Raw genomic sequence first — 22,651 nt, 5'->3', positions numbered from 1 at the left:
TCTCATAGCTAAAAAGAAAAAGACTGAGATCTGAAGTTATGTTACTTTGAGGTAGAATTGTCTTATTTTTTGTTCAGATTTCCAAAATGCAGCTGATGAGGGTTTACAAGGTGGTTACCAGGTGTTTAGATTTTTTATTTAGAAGTCTCAGAATTGTCTGTCAATGTGAATAAGTAGTGCCCTGATACCTCTGAGGCAAGGAAAAAAAAGTTTCCCAGGGACAGTGCCTCATGGATGCAGTTAGGATTTGATTATTAAGAAATACCTCTGCCCAAATAAAGGTGCAAATGAGACCAAATTCAATAGTAGAGATTTTATTTAACAGTAAATCTGAGGTAGAGAGATATAAATAGGACAGAAAAGAGACAGAGAGAGATTAAACAAAGATATCACCATGTGGTCCTTCTTCACTCTGGTCTGCTTTGTGGTGGGTTCTCCTGAGTGTCCTGGAGACACCTCTTTTATTGAATCCAAGTACTGTGAATCCACGAGGTCTATGTGCTGTTCCCACAACTTGGGATGGCATGTGTGTAACTGGCTGTTCTCTTTCTCACAGTTTGCCCTGGTGGGAATTTTTGTCCCCATAGGTTGCCTAGATCTGCCTCACCAGGTCTGGCATCTTTCCATTGTTGCTGCCTGCACTTTTCCTGCAGTCTACACAGTGGAGTTTTGTCCAGTGTGCTAATTCCAAACCTTCACCTCTATTTAGGTCTGGGTTTGTTTGCCATCATGCTCATCTCAAGCTCCTCTGATGGCTTACCTTGTGGGATCTTCCTTCTTTGACAGTGTGTGAGGCAGTTAATTGTGCTTCTCTAAGTCCTCACAGATACCACTCATATTTTGGGGCATGACCGGTCAGGATTCAATTTGTTTTGCTGATATTTCAGCAGCTGCATTAGGGCATCTGAACATGATCACAGAAGCATAAATAAAATATAATAAAATATTGATGCCCTCACTGCTAGTTATATTCTGATTAAAAGACCAAGACTTGAGTGACGACAATTATGGTTTTTTTTTTGTTTTGTTTTTTTTTTTTTTTTTTTTTGGTAGACTCCAAAGTACATGCTATTAAAAATACAGTCTGGTTTAAAAGATTAAATCAAACAATTTCAGTTTTAAGTTACTGATATTTTCTTCGTTTGCATTTCCACTGTAACAAAAGGGCTGTATGGTATGGGAATAGATTGCCATAAGGGAGAGGTTTACATCTTTTAAAGCAGCCCTGTAAATCTTCTGGAATTGCTGGCAAAAAAGAAATACACTGATAATATATGGGCCTAATCCAGTGGCTGCAGAAATCAGCAGGCATGCTGGAAACACACTTTTGACCAGACGAGCAAGCTGTGCCCAAGGAAACGATAAAACCAAATAAGCAAAGAGTTTGGAAATGCTTCTGAGAATTGCAAGGAAGAAACATAAAATGCAGAATATTAAAAGTGAAGCTAGAAGCAGTACAAGTTTACTGTTTTTATTTGTAAAGTTAAGGTAGAAAATAAACAGCTATCCATCAAGGATAGATAATGCAGTTCTGAACCTCAAGTTAGGCTTGTTAGTAAACTGGTTTTTGATTTTTTTTTAAAGGAGATGATTTTTTGAAAATATATAAAAAACCCAAACCAAACCAACTATCAAACTGAAATAGTACACAAACAGACAAGCATTTAAAAGATCGCAAGATCACATTTCCTTCCAGCAGTTTTACAAGGTGTCTAGTATCCCAATTTTTATGTCATTCAAAATATAAGCAAATTGGAGCAAACGTAACCAACAAAAATCAAACTGAATAATTTTGAAGTAGCTGAAACTAAAATTCTTCTAGAGCCCTAAATCTCAGTTTTGACTCCTAAACATAGATGAAGTTTTGAGTTTTCGGTCTAAGCTTGACTAAAAAATTTGCAGTGCCTTGATCACTCTGACAAGTGAAAAAAAGTGGCAAGTTTTCAGTCCTGCTTATATCAACACTATGTGGGCCATTTGTGTGTTAAATATATTACCTTAATCCTAGCTGACAAAATGAAACGGTTACATTTGTTTTATTTATACTGTGATATTTATCAAAAAAGGTGATAAAGATAAGGCTATAAAACTTGAATAGAAGTACATGTTTTACACTAAGTGTTATTAAGTCCCTGAGAAGTAATGCTATCTTTATTTATTGTAATGTCTGAGAGAGAATGATTTTACAATTATTTTGACTATCACACTTAATTGAAATGAGAATGTGTAAATTTTCTGTAAGAGTAAAACAGATGGTGGTACTATAATATAGTTGCAATTTAGGCTGTGTTAATTCCTCTTTATAAGCCTGAATCTCCACCTCATTACCTAACATTAATGAATTCATGCCACAAAAGGTTCAGCTAAGGGAAACAATAAAGAAATAAATGCACAAACTAAAAGAGCAATGAAATTATCATCTGAAGAAAAAACGTACATGATTCACCATGTCAGTAAAGGTACAGGAATAATTGGTTATATGGATCACTGCTCCTGCTGTGTTGTATAAGAAATCACTGGATCAGTCTCATACACACGCATCCCTGGAGGGAGCGTGACGAGGAGAACAATTGCTTTTCTGCAACAAGAAAACCTTGAGAACATTTGTTTCCATCCACTGGCAGTTTCATAAACAATGTCATGTCTTCAAAACACATGGATTAAAATCTTTCATTTTAGACCATTCAGCTATTCTGTTACTGGAACAAATCGATGCAATTCTGCTAATTTTAGCAACACAGCCCATGGTTATGATGGTCACTAAACCTCAAAACCATTGTAAATACAAGAAGAGAGTGAGAAACACTATAAGTGGGTGGGACTGATCTTGGAGATGACTGTTTTTTCTTTCCATTTCAGTGATGATAATAATCTTCTAATTCAGATATCAGGCTACATACTGATGTTAGAAGGATAAATCCAGATTTGGCCTTCTTACTTAGATGCTAAATGTGAAGGCTGTAAATATGAACTGACATCCCAAACCCACTGGAATGTGTCTGGGTTTGCTTGGGGGAATATAATGCTTTAGCTCCTAAAAGAACCCCCGTGGCTGCGAATGACCCTTCCAGAGTTGTTCATTGTCAGTGCACAAATTTGTCAATATTTCCTTCCTTTACCTGGGCCATTACCTTCTACCTTACAGGACACACTGAGACCACTGGGATGAAAAAGGCTTCTTTGGTCTTCTAAAGTTACAAGATTTGCATTGAGAATCTGTAATTTACTCTTACAAATCTCAGGTCTGTGAGAAATTGGAGTTGAAAAGATGGTTCCACGCGCCTGCAAACAGAAAAAGAAATAGCTAAGAACAAGTAGAAGAGGTTAGTTTTCACTAAAAGTCAGTGCAAGGTGCTCACTCCATTCCACAACTCTCCCATGAACTGGAGGAAACAGTTTTTGTAATGTGAGAAACGAGGCTGAGTGCTTTTCTTACCATAGTCATCTAGTCAAAGCAGCAGAATGCAGTGAAACCATTAATACTCATTAATTTTTTGAAAGACCAGTGATTGACTCAGTAGTAACTTGTGTGGTACATGTGTGAGTTTGTACTAGACTTTTCTTACCAGAGGCGTAAAACAGCATTAAAATTATTAACTGAGACTGTGTTTTACACTTTTATTACACTCTCCTCTGCCCATGTCCCAGTGGGAACCCCATTTTAGTGAATGTGCAATGTAAAAATATGAATGAGCTAAACGCAATTTAATTTTAACTATGGTCATTCCAAGGTCCATAAATACCTATAGATTCAAAAGATCATGAAAGGATTGTTTAAGATGTAAATTACACATGTACTGGCTATTTTGACATAAATTTAAAAATAGCTTTAATGTTGTCATGATGAGTGGTACAGAGTAGCCTAAAGGATTTTCTGTCTTCCTTTGTACTTTGTTTTATTTTGTGTAAAATCCTGTAATGAAAGTATTGTGCACCATCCAAGTGCTAGTAAAGATTGGCAGTAAAAGATATTGCTGTATTTAAAACCTGGCAATTAGTTAAATGAATGATCTTTTGTTTTTTAACAGGCACATGATAAAAAAGGAAGCAATGAAATAAGTTCATGAGATGGAAGCGATAAGCCAGCATGAATGATCAGTCAAGGCTGTCAACATTTTATATAGTGTATTTCGCTTTTGTTCCTATTTATGTTCCAATTCAGAAATAAAGGGGGTTTATCTCTTCAGCCCCCTGCCAGACTGGAGCAGAACATACAGATTGTTTTGTTGCTCGGTGTTTGATCTGCACAGAAAAGCTAAGAGTTGATTTTTAATAATTCATTTTAATTTAGAAGATACCCTTGTCTCTATAGCTGTAAAGTCCCCCTTTTTCCTTCCCATTCACCCAGGTCTGTGTCAGTTATTTCATACGAAGGACAGGATGAGTTCTAAATTCTGTGTTGTCACACACAGATACCTGAGGTACTACAATAATCCCATGATTTTATAAGGTGAGCAGACTAGCCTGCCATATAGCATAGTGGTTTTAGAGAGAAGTGACTGCCTTTTAGTTTCACAATTGCATCCTTTTCTGATTTACATTCAGCTCTTGTACACACTTTCTGCAGAAGCACTACATAATTTAGTGTAGGGAGGAAAACACCAGGCTAGGTATAGGGTAAAAATCTGGTTGGTGTGAGTTATTTTTTCTCTGCTTAGAAGAGGATAGGGAGGCAAAGGGAATGAGATAGGAACATGCTCATGTCTTACCATTCACTTGATTTTTTCTCATCATGGATATGTTCTTTCCTTATGACCCCTGCAAAATGGCATTACCATTAGATGGTAAGTGAAAAGATCTCTCTAAAAACATAACACTTTAACAAATTGTTTAGCAATGACTGCATGCAGTTATCAGGAAAAAAACTGACGAGGACGACAGAATTTCAATACTGAATGTGAAAGTATTAAAATAATCTGAGGATTGACTGGAAAAGAAAAGCCTGATTAAATATTCTTGATAGCTTCTGAGGCAGAAAAGAAACCAGACGTCTCTCTGTCTATATTTATTACTGGAACCTCTGTTCATTCTTCTTGGCTACAGTAATAGAGGGGGGATATTATCTCCTCTTGGGAACTGAGAGGCTCAGCCGGAAAGATATTGTCACTGTTCAGCCATTGAGTCTAAACTTCTGTTTTTAAAAGTGTTATCAACCTTTGCCCAAAAACCAAAAATAAACCTGCCATGTCTTTTCTCCCTCTTTGCAGGGATTAGAAGCACTGAAATGCTATAAAAGAGGTAGTTTTTAATGTTTTAATGTTTAGGCCAAACAGTGTTGAGGAGATCAAAGATGTGTCTAAAGCTTACTCCTTAAAGAAAGAGAAATGGAAGCATTCAGATAAACATCCACATTATAATTTTATTTTGATTAGAATGATCTTTTTAAGGTTCACTCATTACTACTTTCCATCAAACATGAGCTTGCACTCACTGAGTGCAATACACCACTCCAACCATTTTCTGTTAATGACATTAATCTTTCTTGTGATACCTATTTGCCATGGACATGTTGCAACTTTCAAATCTCTCAGGACTGTCAGCAGCTTAAATCAGGTGCCATTTTATTATCACTAGAGTGGAAATGAAGGCCACATCTATGTGGGTTTTGCCATTATAGTAACTGCCATTACCAGTTAAGGGATATGATGTTTAGTGACATTTTTATACTCACAAAACCAGCAACATAAGCAACTCTCTTCATAGCTTCAACTTTTATGCATGTAGTCAGCATAAGCTGCATGGGCAAAATATGACTTTTACTGCTCAGAGATACATCTCTGCTAGAAGGAATTTCCAATTCATTGAGAGGCCCCTTTTAATGGAGACAAGAGGTAAGAGAGGGACATGATAGTGCTTTCTCTAAAATGTGGTTTGTTATGATTGTTTTGTCCTGGAGTTCAACACCTTAAAATATTCTGTCTAATGTTGTTTGTTTCCTCTATGCTGGAGGAAAACAGAACAAAATAAGAGATATTGACAAGTCTGTGAAGCAGTGTGAATGAAATACATAAGTAATAATAACCTTCTAGAAAGGTTTTGCAGAAAAGTATTCAATTTATTATCTGCTTCTTAAAAGAAAGCATCAAAGATAAAAAAAAAAGGAAATAGCACTGTGCTTCTCTAAAAAAAGCAGAAAGCTTTCTGATTGTGTCTCATAATGCTGCGTTAGTCTCATGTTTTTGCATGTTTCTTTAATTTAATCAGGATACAATTGAATTTATGGAGTGGCAGGATTTAAAATTTTTAAAATGTAGAAATACACCAAATTCTGAATAAAATGGATAGAGTCAGTTGTGCTCTTTTCATCTGCTATTTGGATTACCATAAGATGATGCTAAATTTGCTGGTACTATTCTCTAAAATGAAGGCCACTTGCACAGAGCCTTTTGTACAAAGCCACCCCCTTATTCTACAAAACAAATGGCTGCACAAAACCTGCTGGTTGGATGTAATCTTCAATGCTGGATTTGTTCCTTTATCTGTGTGTACAGTGCTTGAACAGAGTATAGTACTGTGTTCAAAGGGTAGAGACATTTGGGTGCTAGCACCCAGCATGGAACTTAGTGCTTTTTGCCACCTGATATTTTTAAAATATATAATGAGAAGGATTTGACATGAAAGGATGCTTCTGGATCAAGAAGGTCTTGCAGTCACCAATAATGATAACTCTTTCATGCTTTTACAGACAGTAGTATTTAAACAACTAAGGAAAGCTATGTGACAAAATGAACAATATACACGTGATCTTCCTCATAGTTCCAAGGTCCAGAAGTTCAGGCTTTTTTTCTTCAAAACATTGGATGTGAGAGAAGCTAGGGGTTCATGGGGTGCAAACCCCAGAGTGCACTATGAAGTCACACAGTAGTATGATAAAGAAGAAAGTTAGCTAAACAAACATGTTAAAGCAATTGCAGGTGAATACTCTTTGATCAGCACTTTGCACTTTGATCTGAACTTTGCCAATATGTCAAGGCAATGTTATCCATTTTGTATGCTATGGAAATTCTATGTAAAATTTTAGCAGTTAAAACGTTGAGAATTTTCAGTTTCATGTCTCTAAATCAAACAAAATCATTAAATTTCCTACATATGAAACAGTAAGTATATTTTTCCTATTGACAAGATAATGTCTTCTTGTCTCTTCTCCTACAATACTCCTGTGTTTTCTCTGGAAGCCTGATTGATTCTTTTGAACTCTGCATGATGTTACAATGAGATTTCCCTGTTTTGGTAATATCTTCTGATGAATAAAGAGTTCAGTATTTCTGAAATATTTTGTGTATACACCCCTTCTATGTTAAGGGCAATATATTAGGCTTCTGGCCATATAGGTTTTTAGGTGAAAACACATAATGACAGTGGACTAAATACAGCTTGTGAAAATCAGATATAGTTTTGGATATCTCTGTGGACAACTGACATTTGAGCACTGGGAAAAAAAAATGCAGTGGCAGAAGAACAAGTCTTAGATACTGGCATATGCACTGCAGAGGCTTATTAAGACACAGGGGAAATGGAAGAGGTGATGAACAAACAGCTTTCATACTAAAAAATCAGGAAGAAGAGGGACAAGTGAATAAAAAGTGACCATCCAAATTCAAAATGGAAGATCTGAGATGGGAGAGAGCTGTGGTTCAAACGACAAGCCATGATTTAGAGAAGAAAAATCGCTGACAACCTTGAAGAATGTGAAGTGCTGGGAAAGAAAAAGAATAAGAAATCAAGGATAGTACAGATATGCACATTTCTTATTCTACCAAATAGAGATTAAAAGAGCTACAGACTTTCTGGTGTGCATCACACCTGTCAAATGTGCATGAAAATGGTAAAAACCAGACAGGACAATTAATTCCCTCACTGGGCTTTGGGAGGGTATGGATGATCTTCTTGGGGATATGGGAATAGAAATGAATAACATTGGATTTAGCACCTACACACCCCAGAGCACAAGCTACTGCTTAAAATCTTCCCTTCCCCAGGAAATTAAGGGCAGGTGTGAATCTGCATTTGGCTCTTCTCACAAGAGTATCTATCAGGGAGAGGTCAATGACGTGTAACTACCTGCTGGCCTCTTATTCCTCCATTCGACAAGGCTGAGCTTTTCCTATAAACTCACAGCTCGGAGGGGTACAGTTGATTGGCTTTCCTTCTGTTCCGTTCCTCTTCTTTGATTTACAGCAGTCTCCCACACCTTTTTCATAGGTCCTTTTCTAACTTCACTGATAAGGGATTTCTCTGTGTCCAATTAGCAAGGCTAGTGTATCAGGCTGGAACTAGATAATTAAAAGAATGAAAAGACACAGAATGACCTTGGCTCACAAACCTCCATGGGCAATTTATAAAACTTTAAAGATTTCAAGAAAATGTATTAATGTTATTATTCTATATCTTGTTCATCAGAAACAGGTCAGTTGTTCTTATATAACTTCAAGGTCTGTCTAAAATAAAGAAAAAGGTGAATTTCTTTATTTTTTTTCTTCTTCTACTTTTTTTTTTTTAAACTGTCTTTTAATATTTAGGACAAAACTGCACTATTCAAGTTTCCAAATGGGGGATTGACTTTACTGCATTTTATTGAAAAGCATATAATTTGTTTTGAAGGGAGAATATAAGTGGCACAATTCTCATGGTAAATCTGGAGCAGCGGAAACCACACAAGGCAGGAAACTCCATGCTTCATTTTATCTTGCCTGCCTCTCACATATTTTCTTTAGAAGGAGCAAGGGAGAGATATAGTTGCTGGGTAAAGTCCTTATTTGGCTCTTCCATTTGTGCTATATAAATAATGACGTATCTGTGCTATTAGCAAAGAACAAAAGGTGCCAAAAAACTACTGGGGGAGGTGTAACTCATAAGTTGGAAATTAATCTTACATAGCTGGACTCACCTAAACAAGAGGGAGATCTAATTCAGTTATTTACATTTCAGTGATGGCTGGAAGAGGGAGATGGCAGAGTTATCCAGAGCTGTCTTATCTGACGGCTCATAGCAAAAAGGAATGTCAGGCAAAGACACTCTAGAGGTGCCCTACACTCTGCCTGTCCCTCTTTTGGATATAACTGTAGCCCAGATGGCTTGCTTAGACTAGATGTTTAATTTTTATTTAGCTGTCTAAAGTTAGAGAAAATAAAATGCATTAGAAAACTGGGCTGGTATAACCAGGCTGTGCTTACATAAAAGTTTAATGAGATATTTTGAAAAATACAATGTTGGTAAATTGTCTTATAACCAAGAAGTTTTAGCTTTTCTGACTAATCCAAAATTAAAAAAGAATAATCTCTTTTTGTCAGATATATAGATCAACAGATGCCAATGAAAGAAGGAAAATATTTCTTACTGAATGTGCATTCTTGGCTTTTAGATGCCTTGAGTTTCCACTGGTATTGGATTATTTAGCCTCTGCTTTTGTGTCAGTTTGATTCCAAGTATTATATTGTGCTATATTTGCTAGGGCAATTTATTTTTCTTTCCTTTGTGTATGTGTCTCTCCTATGTGGATGCAAATTTTAATGTGTGGCTGTGTGTTCACAGGATGAAATCTGCTCAGAAAATTAAATCTAGCTCTGTGGACTGAGCAGAGAGAAGAGTCTCTTCCCAAAAAACACAACAAAAAAATCCAATCTATGGGTCTTTACTCATTTACTGGGTTCATTATATGAAGGCGTTCCCATCTCAGTTGCAGAGAAATGAGATATATCCACTTCCAGATAAAGAGCTCAGCTCACAAAATTAAATACTTTTATTCTCCTAATTCCTTAAGACCCTGAAAATAGGTAGGGTGCTATAATTTGATTCCAAAAATCAGCATTAAAATATTCCTGGCCCTCTTTCAATGTCCCCATGTGTATATATCTAGAGGTTGAAGCCAAAGATTTTTCAAATAGCTTTTCTCAAAATATTTCAGACAGACAACCCTGTCATCATTAAAATGGCAAGTTTCACTGCCCAGAAATAAGGAGCATTTTCAGTTATGTGTCTCACCTCTGGGGTTTTGTTTTCTCCATGTCTGATGTGCTTTTTCACATTTGTTTACTTCTAAGACATATTGCAAAACTTGGACAGCGGGATTTTGTTATGGTATGCAGGCACAGCATGCATCCCAGATTTTTAGCACCAAGTATTACTCTACTACTAGACAAAAGTAACATCTGATTTCTTACAAACAATGAAATAGCTGATTTCTTACAAATGGTGAATTATCGACATTTTATTGGTAGGCATGGTTTAAAGCTGCACTTAAAAAATAATGACAGACATAAAGTGTGTGCCCTTAAAACCACTGCTGCTCCTAAATCTTCTCTACAGCTTTCAAATTTTCTTCCCTCTAGGTTAGCACTTTTTCTTTTACTGTTATCCTCTCTCTGTGCAGTTTTTGCTGGTTTTGAAATAAACCTTGCAATTTACAATTTGCCTATTACTGGCATTAAATTATTAAACCCTTTCACAATTAAGTAATTTCAGTGTCTTGAGAATTTATTAGCTAGGAATTAACTCTTTGTTCACACATTTACTATCTATGCTATAGTCCCCAGAGATTTTCTTCATAGATCTTGTTATTCCATAATGCTAATTGGTGCCAGTGGAGGAAACCTAAATGCCAAGCTATTTTCAGCTCATCTACAGCTATTTCACTAATGAACTTGTACCATGAGCAGAATAAAGCTAGAGCTCCAACAGAAATGAATGTGTTTGGATTTCTCACAAATGCTTCTGTTGAATTGGCAAAAGGGTGCACTTGTAAAATGCATGAACAAATTTCAGCTGGCCAATCAACATCTGTTATAGAGATAAATGTGAGCCAAAATTTCTTGTTCTAACACTCAGTATTTGGCCTAGAAAGAATGATTATTTAAACTTTTCATGGCTAGATCCCAAATACAGTCTCAGAGCCAGCTAAAGCAGCTACCAGAAAGGTAGGTTATATTCCATATCCGACTGGAAGGATACTTGTTAGACTTAGTTTATTTTCAGTTCAGTTTTTCAGTTCTTTGGCTTTTTTAATTCTAAATTTTCATTTGCATTATAGTAGTACTTTAAAGAGTTAATAAATTCAATTTTTGCTCTTACAAATTCTATTTAACTGAATATGCAAGTAGCCAGATTATTTGCTGAATTTTGGGTACAGGTCTTTGTAGAAGGTATGCACATGAAAATTTGATAATAAAAAATTGTGACATAAAGTAGGATTTGAATGAATAAAAAATTTTCTGGGTAGATATTGATTTCAACAATCATATTAAAAATGTTAACATTTCAGAAGAAAAGCTTAAAGCCTATAAAATGTCTTTTTCAATATTTTTCCTTTTGTGACATTTTAAAAACTTTCTAATTTCATGACAAAGGCATTTTCTGGGGATACAGATTCACTGTTCTGAGCAGGTCCCCTATAAATTTTTTCATTTCCTGAGTCTCTCATACTGGAACAATAGATTGGATGCTGAGCTGCTTTTTCCTGAATAAACCAAGAAAGAAAAACTTTTCCTCTGGGAGAAACTGCACTGCCTGCAGTACTCTGTCCTGCAAACTGCATTAAATTATCTTTGAAGGTTATCAGTATCTGCTGAATATCAAGAGGTGTCACTGTTGAGCAGTAAAAAACTTCCCCTTTACTGAGTGAATTGCCCTTGTGAGGTTTAATTTCAGCTTTTTTCCTTGCAGGTGCGGAAAATGGTCTCCAACCCAATGGCCTATTAAGGCTGAAACAACGTCACTTACTGCAGAAAGCACCTATAGAGCACAATGAAAAAATTATCCTTGTTGCAGAGGTCACGGGAAAAAAATATCGGAGGTCTTTCTCAATTCTAACTTCAACATGGAGATATTCTAATTTAGTCAAGCAAACACATATATATCACATTCTAAGAATTCTGAAATTGTCTGTTTTATGAAAAGAATGGTTTGAAGGACTACAAGGGAAATGGACATTATAATCCAACCTCAGGCATGCTAGAAGCTCTGGTCAAGATTGGGATTAGATCCCGACCATCATGTATTTTGGTGTAATTTTGCCTTTATAGACAGGTTTCCTTTGAATCTTAGCTAATGCTACCCAGGCATCATATATTTTGAAATGTCCTTTCTCATTTTTAAGGACAAGGAAGCTTCTCCCTTATTCATAATTTCACCAACCCTTATGTCCTACAAGCTGTTTTTCACTCATGTTACCACCTTAAATTTTCTACACAGAAGCAGATGGTGGAAGAAAAGAGAATTTGATTCATAAAGTGCATTCTTCCCTCATTCTCTGACTTGATAAAAGAGAAATCTCTGCCCTCAGGTTTCACATAGGAAAAACTCACCAGAACAGGAACCCTGGGATCTCAGGGCCAAAATCATTTTCAAATGCAGATGGAAGTGTCACAGTGCCAAAGTCCTCAGCCAGCCTGAATGGATGTTCCTTTGACTACTGACATCTTGCTGCAAATTCCAGTGTAGTTGCTGAACACTTGCTTGTACTTCTCTTTGTTTATCTTGGACTTAATGTTTTTAAAGCTTTCATGTTACAGATAGAATCTCTTTCATCTGCCATGGTGTAAATATAAAGTTTCTCATTCTTAAATTCAAATCCATATTCCTTTTTGAAGGGTTTCATTGAAGACTCTCTTTGCTTGAAGTTATTCTATACCAAGTAGCACATGCAGAACCTTAAACAGGATAGCATCATTATTATTAATTTATTAAAATCAGCTTTGGAGTTTTCATTCTTACTCCCTTTAGATTGACTTGAAAACAAATGAAGTGTATTTATGTGAAAGTATATTGATGTAAGAAAATTTTATCTTGATGGAGTATCTTCAAAGGGAAGGAAATCTTCCTCACGGGAAAAAAAAGTAAAAACTTTTTGTCTTTCAATATAGTTATGAGAAAGGACAGAGGTCAAAAGGTTTTCCTTGTTTGTATACAGTTATGGAGCCACAAGTCTCTCACTAAATTTGAAGCTTATAGAAGAAAGTCTGTGATGAAAGCACAGTTTTCTTTCAAATGTTTGTCTTCTTTTTGACAGGGTACTTTGTTTTCAGCTGAAGAGGTAATAAGGCTAAAAATACTCAAAAAAAAAAAATCAGCCATAGATAAAGGCAAACATATCTCCCAGTGAAGAAAAGCTTAGTTCTATTGATCTAGTAAGGTCTGGTCAAAGCATAAGATGAATACACTTAGATCTAAAAGGCAACTGTGTGAGAGAGTGTTTTGGCCAGGGGTCAGGGGTTTTCATGGCACACTGACCCTGGAACCTGAAAAAACACTGGCAGAAGGAGCAGCAGGGAAAACAGCCAGTGTTTCATGGTGGTGTTGTCCCATTTTATGAAGGAGCATCAGGTCAGACTATTTATATAAAATGTTTCAATTCTGGTTTAGTTCTACTGAGTTTTAGCCTCTGGACTTCTGTACTTGTAAAAGGTAAATGACAGGGGATTTTCAGGATGTTTTTCTCTCTGTTACTCCATTTATTAAATATGTCTTTTTGTCACTGATGTCTTATGAACTCAACCCCATGAGTATGAAGGGGCTCCTCAGACTTCCATCACCAGTTTTGTGTTAGAACTGTACTGTGAGTTACTTGGACGTCCCTTGAACCAGCTCCACTCTCTGTGCAAAGGCTTCCTTGGTCCTCTTTTGAGAGATAAGGCATTCAGCTACAACTTCAACAGGAGTTTCTCTTTTGAGTGTGTGTGTTTATGTGGCTGACTCAACACAGGCAGTCCCAGGTCTTAGTCCTGCAAGGCTGATGGCTTTAACCACCTCCTTTGAGATATCTGTTTGTGGCTGAGCCCATGTGTTTTCCTTGTAGCAAAGGAATGGAGCTTGTTCCAAGTTTCTCAGGTTTCCTTGAGAAATGGAGAACTTCTGACACTGAAAAACTCGTGAACTTCAGTAGAAACAGACAAAAATTTGAATACAAGCTTATTAAAACCACTAGTTAGAACCCAGGACCATTTCCTATGCCATTACATATATTTTTGTTTATTCCTGAGTTTCCATGGGATCCAGGACCCTGGGAAGCATAGAGAGCCACATCATTGAAGAGATATTACCCCCTTTTGGTGCATTTTATTAATAGACTAGGGTTTATTATGCAATGATCCTGCTTTTCCCACCAGAGTTTACATTAATGATAAACCAAGCATAATTAACATATGTGCAAGGGTTTTGGGAATATTTAAGTTTCATTTCACATTAAGTGACAACTTCTCTGAAATCACTGTTGTTAAGGAAAGTGTGGCACCATGCAGGAGTTGACCAAAGGGGAGGCCCTGAAAAATAAGATATCATGTAACTCAAGATCTTCATAAGTACTTATTGAATATAGAATTCATGAACACAGATCAAGCTGAAATGATGTCAGTTAAAACCAGACTGAAGTAGTAGATATGCATGTGAGTATTTAATTTGAGAAACTCATTGCAGAAGAATTTTTGGGGGAGTTTAATATTATGAAAAATAGGCCTTAGGAGATTCTTCATGTGAAAACTGGTTAACAAGTAAGTAGAATTAGAACAATTGGGTGCATGGATTAATGTCTATATTTCACAGTGTTCTGGTCTCCAGATCCTCAAGGTGATGTTGGAAACTGAAGAGTGTGGAGGAAAAAAGAACCAAAAAAGTGGTTTGCAAGGAGGACTGAAAAGTTTGCAAGGTTTGTCTGAAGACTTCAGTCAGTTTGACTTATAAAACAAATATTAATGAGGCAACTTAGAGTATTTATTGATAGCTTAGAAATATTTTGAAGGGAAAAAAAAAACAACAAAAAGACCAAGAACCTGACATCAAAACTGTGTACTATAGGAGAAGACACAACCAATTTCTGAAAGCTGAAGGCAAATATGCAAAGGAAAAAATATTGAAGAATAATCATAGGACTAATATTGATCAATACTACATACTGTTGAAGGAAATATGGCCTCACAGCCTCATCTCAAGGATGAATGTCTTTCCAGAAAGTGTATTTCAGTCAAGCAGAACTCAGTAAGGGGAAAAGCATGGGTATCTGTTTTAAATTCAGTGACCTATGATCTACAAGAAATCCAGTTGTATTTATCTCTTACATATAAACAAAATTACAATAAATACTGAAGCATGAATTTTAGAGGTATTCTATTGATTTCAACAGACCTTCATGAATTAAGGTTATAAAATAAGTTTTATACTCTAATAACAGGACCCTATTTTATGGTCATCTCTGGTGCTATGAAAAAATGTTGTGGCTATGAAAAAAGTCCTTAGAAAGAGACGATCCTGCAGTTAATTAAAATTTGATGTGAGTTAGGGCCTGGATTTACAAAGGTGTTAAGATATGCTTCTTCTGCTACTCTTAAAAGAGTGCAAACTTCTAAAAGGTTTATGGAAGAGCTGCCTTAGCTCAGTTGGTCAGAGGATGGCTCTAATAACACCAGTTTTGAATTGATCCCTGTAGGGGCCACTCATTTCAGAACTGGACATGATGATTCTTGTGGGTCCCTTCTAAATCAGAATATTCCATGGTTCTCTGAACATAGACCAGAGCTATAGGGGTACATATGTGATTTGGAAAATCTCAGATGTAACATTATACAAATATTCTCTCTTATAGGCTATTTTAAAATAATGTATATCAAAAGTCCCGTGGTGGTGTTTCTTTTTCTGATTCTGTGAGCCAAGAACCTCACGTCATTGAAAGCAGTACTCTTGGGAACTCTCTTTGCTCCTTTACAGGAAAGGCAGAATGGCTCTGGATGTGCAGCAACACAGACCCAGCAAACCAGTGATGGTGAAGTTGCTGCCACCCTTTCTTTCACTGCTGGGCAAAGGACCCTGGTGTTCTCTGCTTCGGTATCCTGAAGGTCAGGAATCAGCATTTGGCTGCACCTCTTATTAATTCTCACAAATTCTTTCCATAAGCAAAGGAACAAAAAGCAAAAATAACTACTTCAAAAATATGAAGTACAACGATTCTTAATAGTTAAGTTGGGTTACAGTATGGCAAAATGTACTGCTGATAGTGTCAAGATACAAGAAACACAGATATTGTGTTTATTAAAGGCTGTAAAATGGGGGACATACGTTACATATCCTCAGAAATTATTCTCTTTCATCAAAATAACACATGAACATCAGTCAAACACCAATAAGAAAGTTATTTATCTTAGAATGAAGAAGAAATGATACCTTGAAAATATAACTGATGTCAGCATTGATGCTGGCATGGACACAGAAAAAAAAAATTGTTCTTCCTTGAGTGAAGAGAAATTGGATTTGTCTCTGAGAATAGCTACTACAATCCCTTCATTCTGATTTCTTTTTAAAAGTTCAGTAAAAAGTTTGAATGTTCTTTCTGCTTTTGGCTCTTTTATTTTTTTCTAGTCCAGTAATTTTTTTCATTTGTTTTGCTTCTAATTAGAAGACAGATTCTTCTCCTTCCTTCCACTATGTCTTTGAAAGAACTAAGAAAAGGCCTGTTTATTTCTGTTGTGCTAATCCCTTTTTCATATGGTTGTGCACAATGCCTAAAATGATGAGAGCATCTGCATGTGGTCTCTGAATATATTTATTTTGACAAGCTCTCAAGAGACGAAACATGGAAATTACCATATTCTACTTTCTTATCTGTGATGAGTTTCCAATTCCAATCTTCTTTTGTATCCAGCATAAGTTCTTCATTTCCAATGGTAAGACCTTCAGTGGCTATATTTATTTATTTTGTAATGAACCAAAAGTTCAGTTCTTGCTTCCCTGGGGCTCATGTTTGTGGGAAGGGTATAATCACACAACTGTAGTCTGGGCGGTGTCCCAAGGGCACCTTGTGTGAAGACTTGAGAACCTTTTCCTTCCTGGCTGTGTAACTTTAGACACAGGACTATGAATGAAATACAATTTTAGCTGAAAGTGAATTTCTCCGCTTTTTATGTAATGGGAATAAAGGAGAAGAGAAAATGTTTTGTTTTAAATTTTGTTCTTGTGGGGCAAAAAATAAAACCTAAAAAAACCAAGCTTGAAAGCAAAGACCCATAATGGGCTGTATCTTTTTCTACCTTGGACAGAAGCTAGGGGCCTTGAAAATTACAGTCTTTTATATGGAGGTTTGCAGTAAGCTGAATTCCAGCAGGCATTTCCAACAGGCTGAGTGTGTGCACTTACTCATATTGAGTTGTTTTGACAGAATTTATGACGTTTGAACATGTAAATTTCTCATTTACCACAGTTCTCAAATGCCAGGAGAATCTACTTGTTGAGGTTTCACCACATGTCTGCAAGAACTAGTGTAGAAAACTAGCTGGAGTAGCATTCAAGATTTTTCCTCCCTAAAGACAGCTAACTGTAAGTAGTCTAAAAACCTCATAGGAAAACTGTCCAATTTCTAGGAGAAAAAATAGCACTGGCTGAATAGAAATTATGTTTTAATATTTTCCTTAGTATCAGCTGTCAAAGACAGCTGATTCAAAGACAACTCTGATTCCAATGTGGGATGAACCACCACACAACTCTATCACAACATGCATTTAGCAATCCAGGCTCTGAGCTGGTGAGTGGGGAACACGGATAAACTGTGGGTTTGCATTGTAACACCAAGTGCACACACTTGAAAAACAAGAGAAAAGGTCTCCGATTTACAGCAAAAATGGGTCTGAGAGTTATCTGGTTGGGTGCAATGTACTTGCTAGAATGTAGAATGGTTATGCAGGAATTAGGGCTTCTTCCCCCAAAAAGGCAATGGAACCACTACCTCAGCTGATATGTATCTACACCAATGCATGTGCAACAAACACCATGCAGCAGCAGAACTATGACACAGTTGTCATCACATCAGAAACATGATGGGATGACTTGCACAACTGGAATTCTCCAATGGATGGCTATGAACTCTTCAGATGGGATAGGCAAGGAGGAATAATCCTGTATGCTAGGGAAAGTTTTGATTGTCTAGGGCTTAATGATAGTGTCAATAGCATTGAGTATGGGTAAGGATCAGTGGAAAGGCCTGACAAAGAAGATGTCATGGTGGGAATGTTACAGACAATCCAACAAGGATGAAGAAGCAGAAAAAATATTCTATAAGCAGCTGGGAAAAGTCTTACAATTACTAACCTTGTTCTCATGAGAAACTTCAACTTAACAGATGGAAATGCAGCACAACATAGTCTAGGAGATTCTTGGAGTGTGCAGAACTTTTTAATGTAGGTGGTAAGTGACCCAGCCAGGGAAGGTGCCCTGCTGGACCCATTATTTTTGAACAAAGAAGGACACGTGGGTGATGTGATGCTAGAAAGCCATCCTGGGCAAAGAAATCAAAAAATGATATGAGTAGTAGCAAAACAGTTACCTTGGACTACCAGAGAGGAGACTTTGGCCTGCTGAGGAGATTGGCTGGTGGCGTCCCTTGCGAGGCAGTACTGAAGCACAAAGAGGAGTCCAGTAAGGCTGGACATTCTTCAAGAAAGAAATCTTACAGGCGTAGGAGCAGGCTGAAAGATAGAGTGTTGTGGAAGAAGACCAGCCTAGCTGAACTGAGAGCTTTGGCTGGAACTCAGGAAATAAAGAATTTATGAGCTTTGAAAGAAGGGGCAGCAACTCAGCAGGACTACAGGATGTCATGAGATTATGCAGAGGGATATTAAAAGCACCAAACAGAACTTAAATTACAGTATAAATGGGTCTAGAAATACATCAGGAATAAAAGGAGAATCTCTACTCTTTATTGGATGCAAGAGAAACATGGTGACAAAAGATGAGGAAAGTATTGCAGTGTTTCTTTGCCTCAATCTTTAATAGTAACACCAAAGCTGTTCTTTAGGTACACAGCCCCTCAGCTGGGAGACAGGGACAGGGAGCAGAATGAAGCCCCTATAACCCAATGGAAATGATCTGGTGATCTTGCTGCTCTCACACACACATACACAGGCCTATGGGATGAGATGGAATCCACCTAAGGATACTGACAGAGTTGGCAGAGGTGCTCACCAAGCCACTTTCAATAATTTACCAGAAGTTTTGTCTCAGCAAGGAGGTTCCAGTGGGTTGGAGGTTTGCAAATGTGACACCCATCTACAAGGAGTTCTGGAAGAAAGATCTGGTGAACTACAGGCCTGTCAGCCTGACCTTGGTGCTGGGGAAGGTCATGGAGCAGATCATCTTGAGTGCCATCATGCAGCACCCACAGGACAACCAAGGGATAAGAATCAGACAGCAGGGGTTTGGGAAAGGCAACTCCTGCTTAACCAACATGATCTTGACGCAGTTCATGGATGATGAAAAGGCTGTGGCTGGTGTCTACTAGGACTTTAGTAAGAACTTTGGCACCATTTCCCACAGCATTCTCCTGCAGAAAGTGGCTGCTCATGGCTTGGGTGGGGGCATTGTTCATTGGTTAAAATCCGTCTGGATAGCTGGGCCCAGAGAGTGATGGTGAATAGAAGTAGATTCTGTTGGCAACCAGTCACAAATGGGGTCCTGCAGGTCTTAATATTGGGCTCAGTCTTGTTTAATAGCTTTACTGATGGTCTGGATCACGTGCACTCAGTTTGCATATGACACCAAGTTGAGTGGGAGTGTTGAGCTGCTAGGGGGTAGGAAGGCTTTACTGAGGGATCTGGACAGGCTGGATCAATGGCCTGAAGCCAATTTTTCAAGGTTCAACAAGGCAAAATACTAGATCCTGCATTTGGGTCATAGCAACCCCATACAGTGCTATAGGTATGGGGCAGAGTGTCTCGAAAGATCACTGGTGGGAAAAGATTGGAGTTCTGGTCAACACCCAGCTGGACATGAGCCAGGAGTGTGTCCAGGTGGCCAAGAAGTCCAGGGGCACCCAGGTTTTTATCAGCAAAGTGTGGCCAGCAGGACCAGGGAAATGATTGTTGCCCTGTACTTGGCGCTGGTGAGCCTGAATCTCAAATCCTGTGTTCAGTTTTGGACCCCTCACCACAAGAAGGACATTGAGGCACTGGAGCATGTCCAGAGAAGGACAATGAAGCTGGTGAAGGCTCTGGTGCACAAGTGTGATAAGGAGCTGGTTTTGGTTAGTCTGGAGAAAAGGGGGCTGAGAGGAGATCTGTTGCTCTCTGCAACTACGTGAAATGAAAAATTTCTTCACCAAGTGCTGTCAGGCATTGGAACAGACTGTCCAGGGAAGTGGTGGAACCATCCTCCGTGCAGGTATTCAAAAGACATATAGATACGTCACTTATGGACATGGTTTAGATGTGTACTCTGAAGTGCTCAATAAGGTTAAGAATCTTATACATCCTAAATTATTCTATGATTCTATAATCCTCTACAGATGAATTGCAAATGTACTTGATCCTTATAGAGGATTTTACATGAGCAAGGTGGACACAATCCCATGCATGTGGGTTCTTCTATATCTGGCTGTTGGGAGAGGTAATAGGGTCAGATCTGCAAAAGTCACACCCATGAAGGCATGTAAGCTCCCATTCTTATGAGAGCTCATACATTTAAATAATATTTTTATCAATCTAGCCTTTTTTTTTTTTTGTCTATGGTGTGTTCAAATTCTACCATCAAATGCTATTTTTTCTAAGTGTAATCCTGGTGTGACTCTGGTGAAATAAAAGGATGTATACTATACTTACTGAGATCAAATACTGAATTCTGAATTTCTCTTACTGTGTGACACCTAGTAACTCTGATTGATTGTATGAACTGGATGATTCCTCCTTTCCATGACATCATTTGTAAGGCTACATTTCATCCCTGTATATGAAACACTGGACAGGAAACATGAATGTATCCAGAAAAAGCAACACTAAAGTAGCACATCTGCAGCCAAATATTTCACATTCTTAACATTTCCTTATCATGTGCAAATGCTTCAAAAACACTTTAAATATATACCCAGTTGAGTAGAAAGAGCAACATTTGATAATAACACAGAATATTGCCCTGAGCTCATCAAGTCCTTTATCAGGAATGAGAATATTGTCCTTTTGTTACAGAGAAAAACCCAAACTTTTGAGTGAGCAAATGATCTGCCCTGGAGCACATGCAAGGCAACAGTAAGACAGAAATATTATTAAAAACCATTTCTTGGGATATGCTGATACACCCTGCTCCCACTTCTCATTCTGAGATATCAACCAACTTTCTGTCTGCCTTTGTGGGAAAAGGAGACCATAAAGCAGAGGATATATCTTTACATGAGATAACTGAAAAAATACACACTGAAATTTTTTGAAATACTAAACTTGACACTGACACAAACCAAGATTGTTTCAGAAAACCCATACTTGGAGTCTAACTCCTAAAATGACTGTGTGACCTTTTCTTCATCTTTTGGTGAATTAAATGGGACTAACCAGATGTAAGGAAGGTCATGAATATACAGAAGATAATAAAATGTAGAGAGGATTGAAATGCAACAGAATTTTGTTGAACCATAAGAAATATCACTGGAACATGAAAGAGCATTTACGGAGTGAATAGATGTAAAGAATAACAAATATACTTACAATTCCAGGCTTGTCTGAACTAGAACCATAAATTGGTGGAGGGACGTTCAAACTGTTTTAATCAGAATCCCTTACACTTCATGGATCACTTTTTCATTACCCAAGTGCTTCCTCACAAAAATATTTTCATTTTATTTACTAGTTTTCAAAAAAACACCCCAGCATCAGTTGTAGAAGCTAGTATGTGATGAACAGTTTGGTGTAACTAGAGTATTCATTTGTTTTGGTCTGTGCTCGAAAAATATTATCTCAGGAAAACTGCTTTAGTGTAACCCATTGCTGCAGTGTGTGCTTCATGGATCCCTAAGGCCCTTCAGTGCAATAAAATCTGCAAAGGAACAGTTACTGCTCACAAAGAATTATCGAATTTCAAGGTGTGTCACCAGCTGCACAACCACTGCATTTTCTTTTCTCTTGTTTTTTTTTTTTTTTTAACTGAAGCACAAGATGGTAAGTTCCTATATGTTTTTGAGTGTTAAAATGTCATCTTTGAAAAAAAACCCCAATATGAGTGGTTTTGAGTTATATAGAATGGTAAGATAAAAAGAGAAACCCACCCTATCATACCTACAGAAGTATTTTTTTTCAACTCCTCTGTTCTCTGAGGAAAAACAAAAATCTTTTGAGCTGAGACCTTGTAGGCTGTTTCCACTTGAGGTGGATTACTTCAGTGCTCAGAAGGCACAGGAGCTCGAAAATGAGTTTATAATGGAAAAGTTTGTAGAGCCTTAACTTCATCAGTGCACACAGACACTTCCAAAGGAAGTAAAAAGATATTTGAAAGATATTTTGCAAAGCAGGTTTTGTCCTTTTGAAAGTGAAGAAGCAGCAGAGCCTTTTTTCATTTCACCTTCCCCTGATGGCTCACATCTAACTAGCTAATTAATTAAATCTACCTGGTTGCTAATTAACCAGTTGGAGAAATGGCTTTGAAATAGAAATTGGTTCGTAAAGATACAAGAAAAACATAATAGCTGAGTTGTAAAGTATCAGTGAAATTCTGGACAGTTAAGACAGTACTCTGGTATATTTCTTCAGATGAGCAGGCACTATGTGACCTACAAACAAGAGTTGTACTCATTATACAAGTGATTACTGATTACAAAATACACAAATTATGAGCCATTACACAGCAGACAGAAAAATTAACTTCATTATTTAGAATGATTTTGAGTTTTTTGAACTTGAATGTGATTTTTAAAATAATGAGA

Source organism: Passer montanus, unplaced genomic scaffold, assembly GCF_014805655.1.
Source record: "Passer montanus isolate IOZ18808 unplaced genomic scaffold, ASM1480565v1 scaffold11, whole genome shotgun sequence".
Lineage (NCBI taxonomy): Eukaryota > Metazoa > Chordata > Aves > Passeriformes > Passeridae > Passer > Passer montanus.
The sequence above is the reverse complement of the archived record's forward strand: the minus strand, read 5'-3'. Positions refer to the sequence as shown.